Genomic DNA, 15,378 nt, shown 5'->3' with positions numbered 1-15,378 from the left:
GTTGTTGCGGAGCAGGGTACACTTGATCGTGAGGGTTAGCTACATTCGGGTTTCTGTATGAGAGGTTTGGGTTACTGTTGTAGTTGTTGAACCGCTGATACCTCTGCTGATTCCCTATGTAGTTCAGCTCCTCTTGAGTTAGACCATCTTCGTTTACATTATCAAAACTTGTCCCTTGCTCATCAAACTCGCCTACAAACTGTATTGGCTTTTGAGTCGCCATCAGAACTTTGTCAAGCTTGCTCTGAAGCTCTCTGATATCCTTTTTCATACGCTGTTCTTCACCAGAGCCCTCTGTACGGTTTGCTCTATCAAAGTCCTCGCCATAAGTATCATTAGACATGGCTAGGTTCTCGACTAGTTCCATTGCCGCATTGATCTCTTTCCCAAGAAAATTTCCATTTGAAGCTGTATCGAGTTGGTTTCTGATCTTGGGGAGTGCACCTCGGTATAAAGTACTCAAGAGGGATGCCTCTGAGAAGCCGTGGTGGGGGCATTGGTTAGTGTAGCTTCTAAACCGTTCCCAAGCCTCGCTAAAGCTCTCGTTGTTGTGCTGCGTGAAGCTTGATATCTGGTTTCTGAGCTTAGCCGTGCGTGATGTGGAAAAGAACTTTGATAAGAACGCCAGTTTACACTGCTCCCAGGTTTGTATAGAACCCCTCGGGAGGTTCTCTTCCCACTGGTGAGCTTTATCACCGAGGCTGAATGGGAACAAGCGTAGCTTGAAGCTATCTTCCGAGACACCATTGATCTTAGTTAGGTCGCAAACCCGATCAAACTGATCTAGATGCTCAAGAGGGTCTTCTCCGGCTAGACCGTGGAACTTTGAGTTCTGCACCATGTTGAGGAGGGAAGCTTTAACTTCAAAGTTGTTATTTTGAACCGGTGTAGCTTGAATCCCAGCTCGGTATTGGTGCGCATTAGCTCGGTCGTTCTCTCCAACAAAGACCGGATGAGGTTGTCTCTGAGCTTGTGGCGGTGGCGGATGAACATGGTGGGCTTGTTGCTCGTTTCTATTAGCTTGTTGTTGGTTTTGCTGAGCAAGCCTTTCGTTCCTCTGAGCCTGTTGTTGGTTAACATAAGCTTGTTGTTCATTCCTGCTTGCCTGCGCCTGATTAGCTTGAGCCTGGTGCTCGGTTTCTTGAGCCTGTTGCTCGATCCTTTGCTGTTCTGCCATTCCAAGCCTTTCAAAATGCCGTTCCCTCTCGCGAGCTCGCCTCTCAATCCGGTTGATGTTGTCGTCGTACGGTAGAGGCGGTTCTGTGCTCCGAGACCTGGTTTTCATGCACCTGAAAGCAACACAAGAACTTGCAAAGAAGTTAGTAAGACAAAGAAAGGTAAAATCTTGATCTCAAGAACAAACAAAAGACTAATGCTCCGACAAGTTGGCAACGGCGCCAATTGATAGATATGGTCTTTTTAGGTCTCAGGGCTATCAATCCCCTTTGTCGAAGTAGCACAAAGAGGTATCAATCCAGACAAGTCAACGAGACACTAGACTATGATGTTTGTTCATTTAAGTCAAGACAAAAGGTGAAGGTTTTGAACTAAGCTACGTAACAAACGACTAAGCATGAAAGGTAAAGTAAATGATTAGATCTAAACAGAGACAGGATGCAAATAATAACTAAACGATTCAGATGATGATAATATGTAATAAAGCAAGGGACTTTAGACGAGATACTTGACTCGGGTGCTTCCAAGTTCAACTAGTTGGTTAATGAATCAAAACATCAAGCGGTTTCATTTAACTTTGAACTCAAGGCATGTTAATCTTCTCATGAAAGTATTAAGCATCTAAACTGATTCTCCTTCATAACAAAAATGTCTTTTGAGAAGCATCGAATCAATCAGCAATAAGAATCAGTTCAAAAATGTCATTTAAGAGAACAAACTATCACTCCCGCGATGAAAGACTCTTAAACCCTTAACCGAGTGGTTCAGACATTTCTACAAACACTTTTGATGCGAGATATGTCTCAGATCTGAACCTCAAGTGATGTGCTTGGATCCAGCCTAGAGATCTCGTCGGTTAAGGAATGAAACATGCAAGACTAGACACCTAAACCCACTAATCTACCTTGAAAGCACCCTAATCTACTCATCTAAAGCCGCTTAAACGACTACTCACTAATCATAACGAGCTCATTAAGTCTTTTGCAAGACGTGTAGCTAGTCATGATGAGGAGTTTAATGATAGATGACAAAAGAAAATAAAGAAAGAACAAGATTTCTGATGCAAAAACGAGATATCGGATTAGACTGATCAAGTTTCACAAAAGAAGTAAGTTCTTAAAGCCAAAAACAGATAAGAGATAAGATGATTAGGTTTTTAGTCTCAAAATGTATATATAGCAAAGGTAAAGTGTCGCGGGTCAGCCCGGAACAAACCGGATACTGAACCGCGTTCTTGGGTTGATGGGTGAGTGCCACGGTGTGTCGGAGAGTGAAGCCGAGGTCTTCATGTCGAGGAGTGCACGTGAGTCCAGATCCAAATGAAGATCTCGTGAAGAACTCGTCAAGAACATGCATGAACCCTAGTCTTCGATCCATCTTCACGTGTGTGTTCTTGGGCAGCTTTGTTCTTGATTCTGGGTTTGTGACAATGGACCTCGGCATGAAATGCCGAGGCGCTTGGTAGTCGAGGGGTTTGAGCGAACAGGGGCCGGCATGCACGCCGAGGTCATTGCGCCGAGGTGCACGTTCAACACTTAGTCGTTTCCAGCTTCATTTCTTACGTGTGCATGCCTTGATTCCAACGTGCCGAGGCGTCAGCACGAGGCCTAGTTCAGAATACTCCCAAAATATGAGCCTTGACTTGGCCGATGTCGAGGTAATGATGCCGAGCCCTGAAGAAACACTTAGCGCGTATTGCAACATATTTGGGCCCGTATCGACCATGTCGCCTTCCGGAAGCAGTAATTTTCGACCCACGACTCCAAATGCTCTGAGACCATTTCCATAGTCAAGGTGACTCAATAAACTCGAACTTTGGTGAAGAAACCGTCGGAGCTTGGGTAGTGGAAGTCTTCCTGGATTCACATCTTTGAACCGCATCGAAATCACCGGAAAATAAGCTGTTTGGACCGATGTGAACTCCAGAGACTTTATCTTTCAAACCACTCGTCCGAATTGAGCGATCCCTACTGTTCTGAAAAGGTCTTTCACAGATCTCAAACTTTGATGAAGACCGGGCAAGCTGATTTGGTCCGGCAAGGCTCCGTCCGCCGTGACCTTTGTACTTCGCCGTTCAGTTCTCGGATGCGCGTAATGTTGGTGCATCTTCCGGAAGCTGTATCTTTCTCCCTACTGGTCCGAATTGGATGATTCCAACTGTTCTGGGATCTTTGTTTGATTATCTCCAACTTTGCTGAAGACCCCGCCAACTGATTCGGACCGGAAGGTTCCCCGGATTTCATATCTTTGAATTGCACAGACAAGGACAGATTTTGGTCGAGAAAAGCTTCCCGCGGTAAGAAAAATGACCGAGGGCTGTGTACCGCGGTGAGCTTTTTGGTCGTAAAAATTCTTTCGCCTCGGCCAAAACTCAACCCGCGGTATTAACGCCTGATCTTCGACCCAGGCTGACTTTGGTCGATCGGTACGGACTTTGGTCGGTGCTGAACGATCGGTAAGCTTTTTGGTCGAGGTTGGACGATCGGTAAGGATTTTGGCCGGTAATGAGCGATCGGTAAGGATTTTGACCGAGGTTTCTGTCCGTCCGGTACGAGATTTGGCCGAGAAATTCCTCCAAGTGGTTTTCACCATTTTTGACCGTTTTCTTCACCGTCTTCTTCTCTGCTCCTCTTCTTAAGCTCCAAATGACTCCCAAAGCACCTGATAAAGACCTCAAAACATGCAAAACTCTTTGGGACCTAATGCAAGCCCTAAATCCTATTTTCATGCCTAAAGACTCAATTTACATGGGAAAACACATGATGAGGACTTTAAAATGCACTCTAAATGATGTAAAATATAGACATATCACCATGGACGTGAACATCTCGCACACCACCCACCAGACCCATCTGAGTCGGGTCAGTACCCAGTTTGTTCTAGGCTGACCCTGTCCATAACACAGTATAAATACCTTTTTGGGAGAAAACCCTAAGAATCTTACCTTTTATCTTTCATTCTCTCTTAGTTTTCTTTCCTTTTGAGTTCTTAGGGTGCTTAGATGTTTGATTCATGATGTTTAGGCTCTAGATTCTCATTTCCTTTCCTTAGTTAGCTGCTCTTAATGCTAGATCTCTCATAATAAGCTTGATCTAGAACTTAGGCATTTCTTCACCCACAAGGTGTTTGATGAAATGCCTGAATGATCTAACTTAAGGGTTTATGTTTTAAAGTCCATGGGAATGTTTGTTTGAAGCATAAATGACATATTAGAACTGTTTATTAATGCATATGGATCATCATTACCACTAATGAGAGTTAGGTTTGAATGCTGATTATTATAGTGATCATTGTCTTGGGAAAGAAATGGTCTTGCTTTGAGTTCTAAGTTGATTGGAATTTGAGGTCATGTGATGCTTGCTTTATCGTTCTGTATAACATTCAGTCTTTCTTAGCTCTTATTTTGATGCACAAAGAGGCTGTCTGGTTATTTTAGAATTGGAACCTTATGAATGTTGATTGCTTATTCACTAATGAGAATTAGTCTTGATTAAGTCATTTGTAAAGAGATTTCTGTTATGGGAATGAATTAATCTGCTTTGGAAGTCTAGACTAAAGAGTTGCAAATGTTGCATTGTTTTCTTAGCATCATGAATTAAGCATTGAAAGTACCCTGATCAATGATCACATCTAGAGGTTTAGCTTTATCTTTATTTGAATTTGAGTCTATTCTTTGTTGTCTTGCTTGTTTAGTTCTTAATTATTACTTGCTTCTTGTTTGTTTTATGTTATTAGATCACTTAATCACCAACCTTTTTTTAGACTTGGATTAAGAATTGATTCTCATAGTTAGTGTCTAGAATCTCTCCATTTGGATTGACCCTCAAGTGCTACAACACAAGAGGTTATTTGACCTTAGTAGGCTAAAAATCTACTATCACCCATCAAGGAAATAGTAATATGGATGATTTCCCAGCCTTTCTAACATTTGATCTATGAAGGACAATGGGAAATGGTCTTTCCTAGAGGCAGCATTAAGCTTCCTATAGTCAATACACATCCTATGCCTTGTCAGAGTCCTAGTAGAGATTAGTTATGCTGCTAAGGTTAAAGGGGTCGCAGATGAAGTTTTGAATTTGTAAACCATAGTGTCTGCAAGTGCACAGGCGTGCGTTGTAGTACTTAGGGTGTCGATCCACAGGGAGAGTTGTCTTTTCTGCAAAAACTTCAAATTGGATTAGTAATCGAAGTCAAAGACCGATGGAGGTTTTTGTGGGGTTTTTGTGTCACTGAAATAATAAGAACACAAAATAAAACAAGACTAAAAAGTCTAATGATTGTTGGGTTAACAGGGATTTCTCAGGGGATATTCAATTCATGCTAGGGTTCTAAAGCTCATAGGGGGCAATTTAGACTTCTATGGTTTACTCTAATCGATGTCGAAGCATTTACAATTAGCTTCCGGGCGATTTATTTTTTCCTGTTTATGGGATTTGCATGGAACTGGAATAAACATATGTATGGTTAACCAACTCTTGTCATTTTAATCAACTAATCACTTAAATATGACAAGTAACTCTCACTCTCATGCCAGGAATAAGGTCATGCATTAGCTATTGAATTTGCTTACTCACATCTTCTCTACAGGTAGCTCTCGACTCCTATAGCGACTATGTTCTTCTGAATCTAGGTATGGATGATCTGATACAGCACTCTCGTGGCTCTGATCGATCCTAGGCTCAGAGAATAAGTCATGAATCTACTCTCATGCAGTATGAATAACTTAGAAGAGATGAGATCCACAATATGGTTAAGAAATCAGCATTCATAATCGAATATGGAACCCCCTTCGATGGATCCCTTAAATCCAACAACTAAACTTCTCTGACATGATTAAATAAAGCATAAGCACAGAAATAGATAGCATAAACTGAGTATATGAAAAGAAACAACAAGGGGTCAAGAGAAGAATCTCTATCTCCCTAACCTAAACCTTAGAAACAAAAGTTGGGTGCCTCCTTAACAAGGGGAAAAGAGCACACACAAATTATGGTTTCTAAAATACTTATTTATAGGTCTCCAAGTGTTTGTGGTCGTCATTAGGGCTTCTTTTGCAGTGAGAATGAGTTGGGCTTGAAAATGGGACATTGGATCGAAAATGGGCTTGTCGCAGAATGCAGTCTCTCCAGGCCTATGAATGATGGTTCACCGCAGGTGGAGGCTCTAAGGCGTGGCTAGCATGGTGTTCACCACGGTCACAAGCTCCTGGATCGTGGTTGTTGGCTTATGATTTCCAAACTTCATTCCTTCTCTTGCTTCTTTCGCGAGATTGCAGAACATGTTTTTAGTAAATTGGAAATAACTTATGATCCAACCGTTGGATTGCGTCCAATCCAATTGCATTAGAAAGCCGGTTGTCTCCTATATTTGTGTCCAAATTTGAACTTGATCAGACGGTGAGAAGGTCTCATCAGATGTGAGACTTCTGACGGTCCAAAATTGGCCAAAAGTGGATTTTTCTCCAATTTGCATTATTTTTGCCTAAGTAATCTGAAAAGTCTTTTAAAACTCCAAAACATGGAAAAAACTTATCTATATACTTATTTGTATAGTTATTGGCTTATTTGTCGTGCTCACAGCGATTTTCACAGTTTTTCGCTTCTCTAGAATGAATTTCGGTTGTAAAAAGACCGTTTAGCCCTATTTTACAATTACATGTCATTTTTTATTGGTTCTTATCGGATATGTGTAAGAAAATACTTAAAACAAACCGGTCTAAATTATTATGGTTTTAATGTTTAATTTCATAATCAATCAAACCATTTTAAAATTATATATTACCAAAATTTAAAAAAATTTAACAAAAACTTTATTTTTATAAAAAAAAATAGAATCTATATTCGTAATGTTTACCATTTCTTATATTTCTAAAATTTAGAAAAAATCTAACTAATATGTTAAAAGAAACAAAAAAATGAAAACTATTTAAAAAGTAATGGAATGTCGTTTCAAAACCAAAAAAAAAACTGAAATTTAAAAAAAAAACTCTAAAAAAAAGTTAAAAAAAATAGAATGACGATATTTGTGATGTTTAAAACACATAAAAAATGATCAAATCGAATAAGTTCATACGGTACTTCAAAAAATTACGTCTAAAATACAAAGAACAATAATCAAAAGATCTCAGAACTATTTAAAATAAATTATTTGAATACTACTATGTTTTTATTTACTCTCTTTTATTCTATACTGTTTTCACGATCATGTCTTCCAACATCAAAATCTTCCAATATTAAAATGCAAGGAAATCTAACAAACAACTATACTCAAGAATAAAAACAAATGAATCCAAACTATTATTAGATTTCAAACAATCAAATGAAAATTATATCAGCCCGCACAAGGCGCGGTGAAATTAACTAGTAAAACCTTTTAAACTGATTGAAAACACCTGCATAAGATACTGAAATGCAAAGAAATCTAACAAACAACTATACTCAAGAATAAAAACAAATGAATCCAAACTATTATTAGATTTTCAAACAATCAAATGAAAATTATATCAGCCCGCGCAAGGCGCAGGGAAGTTAACTAGTAAAACCTTTAAAACTGATTGAAAACACCTGCATAAGATACTGAAAGTGATCCATAAATATGGTCAAAATCAGGTGTTATCAACTCCTCCATACTTAAACCTTTGTTTGTCCTCAAACAAAACAAAAGATCTAACTCCAGAAAAGAGGTTTGAAGATTGCAGGAACTAAAAAAATCTCAGAGACCATCCTTCTGAACTAAAGTCAATCATTATGCTCAGATCATGTATAATCTAGAAAATTCTCACCAAAATACAGGCATAACTAGTGCGTTGATCCGTCATGTGAAAGTCTACAAATTTAGACCTATCTTACAGTCAACTAGCTCTTAACATTCATTTATAAGTTCCAGTGGTTCTCATCAAAAGAATAATAAACAAGGCTTTCAAGGCTAGGTATTCAAACGGCTGTTTATTGTTGAGGTTTGATGTGTTTAGGGTTACTTTTTTCTGGAGATACAGGATATTATGCAAAACAGCAAGAGAGGATGGAGTTGTTGATGTCCATAGTTTCCGGTCACATTCTTCTTGCCTTAAGATTTCTGATCTCCTTTCTTCAGGTTCTCCTCATGACTCCCCAATACTTAGATTTTTGTCCATGTTTTAAAACCAATGATCCACCAATTAATACTTGTAGCCTTATCCAAATAATTTCGGCTATCCTAGACTCTTTAGGCTTTTAGTTTCTTTTCTTTTCATTCTTTTTCTCTTTTGTTTTTTGAAAGGGAAAGTCGCCTTTTAACATAGAGTTTTAGGAAACACGAAATTTACCTTTATGATTGGGCTTTTTGAGGCACCATTGAGCTTTGAGATATTTTTGATGCTCTAGTTTCCCAAATTCCTTCAGTCTTTCTCTTGAGTGACTGAAAACTATGTTGTTCCTCCCTCTCAGGCGTTTTTGCACATATCTGTCGATATAAGCTAGAGAGAAAATGCATGAGGTTCGAAATGATGGTTTGTGTAAAGGGTATGGTACCAGCTAAAGATGAACTGGTCATCTAGGACAACAAAGAGTGGTAAAATAAGGTAAAGATGTCCTAAATGTATATCATGTTGCCTTCTTAAAATCACTGATGAGAAAATTAGATGTCAATATTAAGTCCAAATAAAATGAGCTAGTATATCCTGTCATAAAAGATCTCCATGAATAGAAATCCTCTGGTGGGAGTTCGTAGTGCAAGTACTTTAACTACCGCGTAGTCTAGTACTAACCACAAAAAGAAACCATCATGTAAAGTCTCAAAGCACATGGATCTTACTCATCATAGTTTTGTTTTTGGTGTTCCTGTTTTGAAAACCTTTTGAAAACTTTTAATGAAAGATCTTTGATGAAACAAAAACTCAAAACAAACCAAATTTCGTTAGTAAAGGATGAACATCCTCCCCCATACTTAAATCACACTGTCCCCAGTGTGAAAAAGTTGGTGAGAATATGGTAAATAAAAGCAAAAGAGTCTAAAATAAAAGAAAAGAAAGTGATGTAGAACCGTGGGTATGGCGAGGTGATGGATAAGAGCCCATATCTTATGGCTGCTGTCTGTCTCTGTGGCAGAGGGATCGTCATCATACCTGTGGTTCTTCTTCAGGAATTTCTTCATGCGCCTGTTGATCCTTTCTTTTGGTCTAGAAGAAAACTTAGCTCTCTGAGGTACTGATCTTCGAATGGGGACCCTCTCGATCTGTCCTAAAAAGATTCTTCTCTGCTCAGATATGAAGGTGGAGAAGGTTTCATCATAACTCAGCTGCGTCTCTTTCAATGTGCATATGTCTCCTAGGAATGTAGGTTCTTCGCATGAGCACTATACTTAGTGCGAATAAGACGTGCTCGGGAAAGTTCCATGACCTTAATGAGAGTATGATGTGATGATAGATTTAGAATCTCCAGGAAGCAGGATGGCAGATGGATTGTAGAATGGTTGTGGAAGTGATATGATGCAAAGAAATTCTTGACAAGAAGAGATGCCATTGTTTATCTTTGTGAATCTCCTTGAAGAAATACCAGTACAGACCACTTGCACCAAAACTTGCATAACTCTGATAACCCCGTATTTTGACCACTTTTATGGATCGATTTTAAATGCTTTTCAAATGCTTTTTATTTCTTTTAAGTGTTTTTACTATTATTTTCTAGTATTTGTAGTTTCAAGACTCTTTTCAGGTAATTAAGGCAAAAGGTGTGCATTTTGGAGCAAAAGATCATTTTGGATAAATTCAGGCCGTCAGAAGTTTTACATCCGATGAAGACCTTCTCACCGTCAGATCATCCCCACAATTGAAATTATTATATAGGAGACAACTATCTTTCAAATGCAATTGGTTTGGAGGCAATCCAATGGTTAGATCTCCGGATATCCTTGATGCACTAAAGACATGTTCTGCAGTCTCGCAAAGGAAGCAAGCACAGATGAAGATTCAACCTCAAAGACCAATCCCCGCGGGTCCAGGAGAGAGTTGGAGACCTATAAATATGTATCTTTGGAGACCTATTTTCGTGTGCCTCAAAAGAATCCCTTTTGGGAGCCACCAAATTTAGTTTTTTAGGGCTTTTATGTTCTTTTGTTCTTAGTTCTTAGTTTAGGGAGATAGAGATTTCTCTTGAACCCTTTTTATGTTCTACCTTTATTTTAATTCAGTTTTTACTCTTATGCATCTTTCAATTTCTTTTTTATCTTCTTCATATTAGATTAGTTGTTTAAAGGATTTGAAGAGAAGTTCTTCTCCGAGCCCAGCTTTTCAAATCGAGATGCTTCTTCTTCTTTTCCTTGTCTGTTTTTCTCTACTTCTTTCTTCTTTATTTTCCTATGCACGTCTATTCTATTTACTTTATGCACGTTTTGGAATGATGAGGTATGAGTTTAAAGGCTCGATCGAAGGGAATCGACTATGTTCGCAAGGGATTTTCGCGAGATAAACCAAAGCCGAATTCTCGAAATCTTTCTTCTAAACTTATACTTAAAGAATGGATCTAGCGTCGCGAACTAGAGACTGATCTAGGTCCTTGGTGTTGCGAAAGTATTCTTCCGGGAATGGATCTAGTTTGAGAAGAGCAGATCAACCATAGGAGTGAAAACCTACCTATGGGCGAGCTGTGAATGTTGACGAGTCTTAAACATAATGCATCTTTTCCCTTCCAGGGCCAGAGTGGAAACCTACTGGTCAGGGTTGCAAGAGATAGTTGGTTATGATCACGACAGTGGCGTAGTCATATGTCCGTGACTCGAGTTCTAAGAATTTACTAGGATCAATATTAAGAGCTTTGTTCATCCTGTAGATTTATTATTGATTTATTCAATTCTAGTTTTCAAAAACCTTTTTTAAAACCCTTTTCAATCCCTTTTCAAATCCCTTTTAAAATACATATATAGAATTTGCACAACCTATCCAAAACCCGTTTTTCGTCTTAGACTTCGTTTACTAATTCTGGTTCTAAGGTTCTGCAGGTGAAGTGTGGATTCTCTGTGGATCGACATCCTAAGTACTACAACGCACTGCTGTGCACTTGCAGATATCTAGGGTTATAAATTTAAATATGAAGCCGCGAAGTCAACCTTAGTAGCAACAAACTCCTTGCTTCATCCGGGATGATCTTTGAGGTTTATCAGATCGGTCTGGAATGGATGCAAGACAAGTTCATCTTGTGTTGGCCATATCTTTCATCTTACTGCTTTAAATCCATTGATTCCAAGTGTTCTAGAACCGTGATTCGGTTCTCTTGATGTTTTCTGCAGACAACGGAGGCTCAATCGGAACGGAAGGCTTTCCGGTAAGGTGATCTTTAAAGCGTTTGGCACTTGGAAATTTTGGTCGATGATCACATACCGCGATTCATGTTTTGGTCGAGAAATACAATCTCGCGGTACGTGTCTGGGCCGATAAAACCTTAACGCGACATGTGATTTTTGGCTGACAGAGAATATCATTTGGTACGCGATTTTGGCCGATTCCTGCTTACTGGATCAGGATTTTTGGCCGATAATCTTTTCTATTCCAAATAAGCTCCAAAGCACCTGAATATCATTGCAAATATGCAAAACTCCCGTGGACTTAATACAAGTCCTAGAACTCTAAAATAAAGACAAAACATAGAGAATCTATCTAAAATGTATGCATGAAACTCTATTCTTGGACCAAAAATGCATCCTAAACATGCAAAGATATGAATATATAAATTATCCCAATATCTGGTTGGAAATTAAATGTCAATATATGTTAGAAAAATAATGTAAAATAAATATAAAAAAAGATATGCAAGTCTCAAAATTCCACAACAATATTCAAAGAACATGAAACAAAATCAATAATAAAGTTGGAAGCAAAAGATTCACTGAAGGAAGAAGAACTAATCACTTTTTTGTCAAAAAACAAAAAAGAAGAATTAATCAAATTATGCATCTATCGACATGCCTTCAAATTCTACAACATTATTTAAATAAGAAGAAACAAAATAAATAATAAAGTGCGCATCAAAAGATTCACACAAGTTAGAAGAAGATAAGACCGTTAATCAAAACATCTACAATCATCATTGAAGAGAAATCAATAGTCATGGAAAAAGAATTCGACATCATCAATGATACATGGATCTTTATTTTGTAAAGTGTCTTGATGGATGGTCCGAGAATATCATCAAAAATGTTGGGACAAATACAATTTAAACCGTTGTTCTATTATTAACCAAGAAAAAGTTAAACAAACCCATATCAAGATTAAGCAATTCATTTTAACAATATCCCATGTACTAGCACATATTCAAACGAAAATCAAAAACTGAACTTCTCAAAAGCCACAACCAACCAGCCCAGCCCAGTGGAGTCAACAACTTCATTTCCGGGATCCAAGAAAAAAAAGTCAATAAAAATTTGGCTAAAAATTAAAAAAAACTCTGACGACAAAGATACATATGGCAGCCCATTATCCAAAATTCTGTTCAAAACATAAATGTAAATATATGTTTAAGAAAACTAGAAAAAGAAAAAAAAAACTAAAAAACAAGTCTCAAAATTCCAAAATATTCAAAGAAGAAGAAACAAAACCAATAGTCAAGATGGCAGGAAAAGGGTCACACAAGGAAGAATACAAAATCATTAAACAAGACATCCGCCATCATCATTTCAAAATAAAATCGACAATCAAGAAATAATAAGAAAATATCATCAATGGTATATGGATCGTCGTTTTGTGTAGTATCTTGACGGGTGGTCTGAGAATGCCGTGTAAAACGGTGGAACAAGTACAATTTGGACTGGTGTTTTGTAAATAACTTACAAAAATAGATATAAACTCATAGCCATATTAAGTAATACTTATTCTGTTCAGAATTATTTAATGTTTTATAAAACTTTTTTATTCAGAATTATTTGATGTTTTCACTTTTCAAAATAAAATTTAATGAATTTTATTGTTTTGACCTTTTATATTCTGCATATTGTCTTCTTATTGGTTGAATTATATTTAAATAATTTATAAATAATGTTTTTAGTGTAGAAAAAATAAAATTTAAATAAATTCTTAATCTGTGTACCAAAACCTTAAACATCAAATAATTCTGAACAGATGAGTATTTTGCAACAATGTAGTGTTAAGCTTTTTGGTTGAATTGGCCCTCAACTTTGGTTTAAAAAACATACGCAATGCCTCAGTGAAAAGGAAAACCTCAGCTCTGAACGTGAAACCTTCTATATGAATTTAAGGGTTGTGAACCAAATTATTTCCACTTTTCTTTTTTTAGATGCATTAAAACAAGTTACAAGAGAGATTATAACAGTTATGGGATTTTAATGTTAATGATATTGTTTACCATACTTAAAAACGGATTTTTGTTTCACAATCTTTCTTAAATAGGATTATTCTTTTAATTTCTCTTAGATTCAATGCTACTTTTACCATCTTTATATCATGCAATCTGATCATTATTTATGAATGCATTAAAAAAGTGCCTGTATAAATGAACATGATCAGGATTTATGTCCACTTGTGTATCAACACAAAATAAATAAAAAAACACTTGTTTATCTTGTGGGAAACTAATGATATCAATTAAGGTCTACTAAAACAAATCTAGAAATATCAAAAATGATAATAGCTTTTAAAACAATACATTTATTTAACGTAGATCTCTTAATACATCTTTAATGACCCCAAGATTAACTTCCTCCAAACCCTATTTATAAAATTATATAAATAAGAGGAGATCACTTGAAAGAAGAAGAACAACTGAAAAAAAATATGGGGAGGAAGAAAATAGAATTGAAGAGAATAGAATGTCAGAAAGAGAGAAGCAGCAAATACTCAAAACGCAAAAAGGGACTTTTTAAGAAGGCTGAGGAAATGGCAGTGTTGTGCGATGTTGATATTGGTCTCCTTGTCTTTTCTCCCACCTCCAAGCCTACCCTTTTCCACTCTCGTTCTAGGTCTTCTTGTTCTTTCTTTATTTTATCTTTTTTCTTCTTTTTATGTTTTCAAACTTATAAAATATTTTGTTTTTTTTAATACTATAAAATATTTGATCAGAAGTTTTAAGAAAATAATATAACTGAATATAACATATATACTAACATGTTAAAGATTTTGGTTCGTTTTAGGTTTTTCAAGATTTTCAAACTACGAGTCATAGTACTGAAAACAATGTTTTTTAAGAAAAAAATAGACATTAAGAGTTTTACAATTAGAATCGTTTGCCAGTTATAAATTTAAATTATCAATATTTGCTTAAAATGATGCTTATGAAACTGCAGACCCCTTAGTAGTATCTTGGATAAGCTTTCCGCTATGTCGGAACGAGATCGGGAAGAGAGGTTTGTTCTTTTCAAATGGTTTTTTAGTATTATATTATTCCTTCCACTTCAATATATAAATTATTTTCGAGTTTTTTCATAATATAAGTTATTTAATCAATGTAACTTTTGCTATGGGAAACTGTATGACCAATTGTATTTTACGTTTTTTAAATAATGGCTCTATATATTACTCCCTCTGTTCAGAATTATTTGATGTTTAAGGTTTTTGCACACAGTTTAAAGATTCATTTAATTTTTATTTTTCCTATACTAAAAATATTATTTATAATTCATTTAAATACCATTCAACCAATAAGAAAACAATCTGCAGAATATAAAAGATCAAAAACTATAAAAATTCATTAAATTTTGCAAACATCAAATAATTCTGAACAAAAAAAACCTTCTAAAACATCAAATAATTCTGAACAGAGGGAGTAAATGACACTTTAAAAGAAAAAATAATCTCTATGCTTTTAGTGAAAAGTATATTATTGGCATGTTTTTTTTTTTTGTTTCTTCTGTTTTCAACTTAAACTAAAGGTCACTTTATCTACTAACCAAAATGTAACACAAAATAGAAAATATAGCTATAAAACTTGGCTTATTTAACAATAGTGTTTAAATAGACAAATTTCATTCTAAAACAATGACACATTATCTTCTGTTTACTAAATTTTATACTATTTTGTTATTTTCTATATCTAACAAAACTTTTTCTATTCCGTCTCATGTTCTTTATTATTTTTATTGAATCTCTTGATATAAGTACATTGGATTTCAGCACCTTACTAAAAAATATATTTTCGTGTCTAACATAGTTTTAATATTTTTAAAACAAACACTGATTTTTTACTAAAAAATATAGATAGATGATCATAACAAAAGACACAT

General features: G+C 36.2%; 1 non-coding gene across 1 annotated transcript; it reads left to right on the top strand.

Moving 5' to 3' along the window:
- Positions 1-479: 479 nt before the first annotated feature.
- LOC112089416 lies at positions 480-586 on the top strand. The gene has a single exon (XR_002901054.1). It is a non-coding gene; the product is annotated as a small nucleolar RNA R71 (small nucleolar RNA).
- The last annotated feature ends 14,792 nt before the right edge of the window (positions 587-15,378 follow it).

The sequence above is a fragment of the Eutrema salsugineum genome, unplaced genomic scaffold (assembly GCF_000478725.1).
Source record: "Eutrema salsugineum unplaced genomic scaffold, Eutsalg1_0 scaffold_12, whole genome shotgun sequence".
NCBI lineage: Eukaryota > Viridiplantae > Streptophyta > Magnoliopsida > Brassicales > Brassicaceae > Eutrema > Eutrema salsugineum.
The sequence above is the reverse complement of the archived record's forward strand: the minus strand, read 5'-3'. Positions and strand labels throughout refer to the sequence as shown.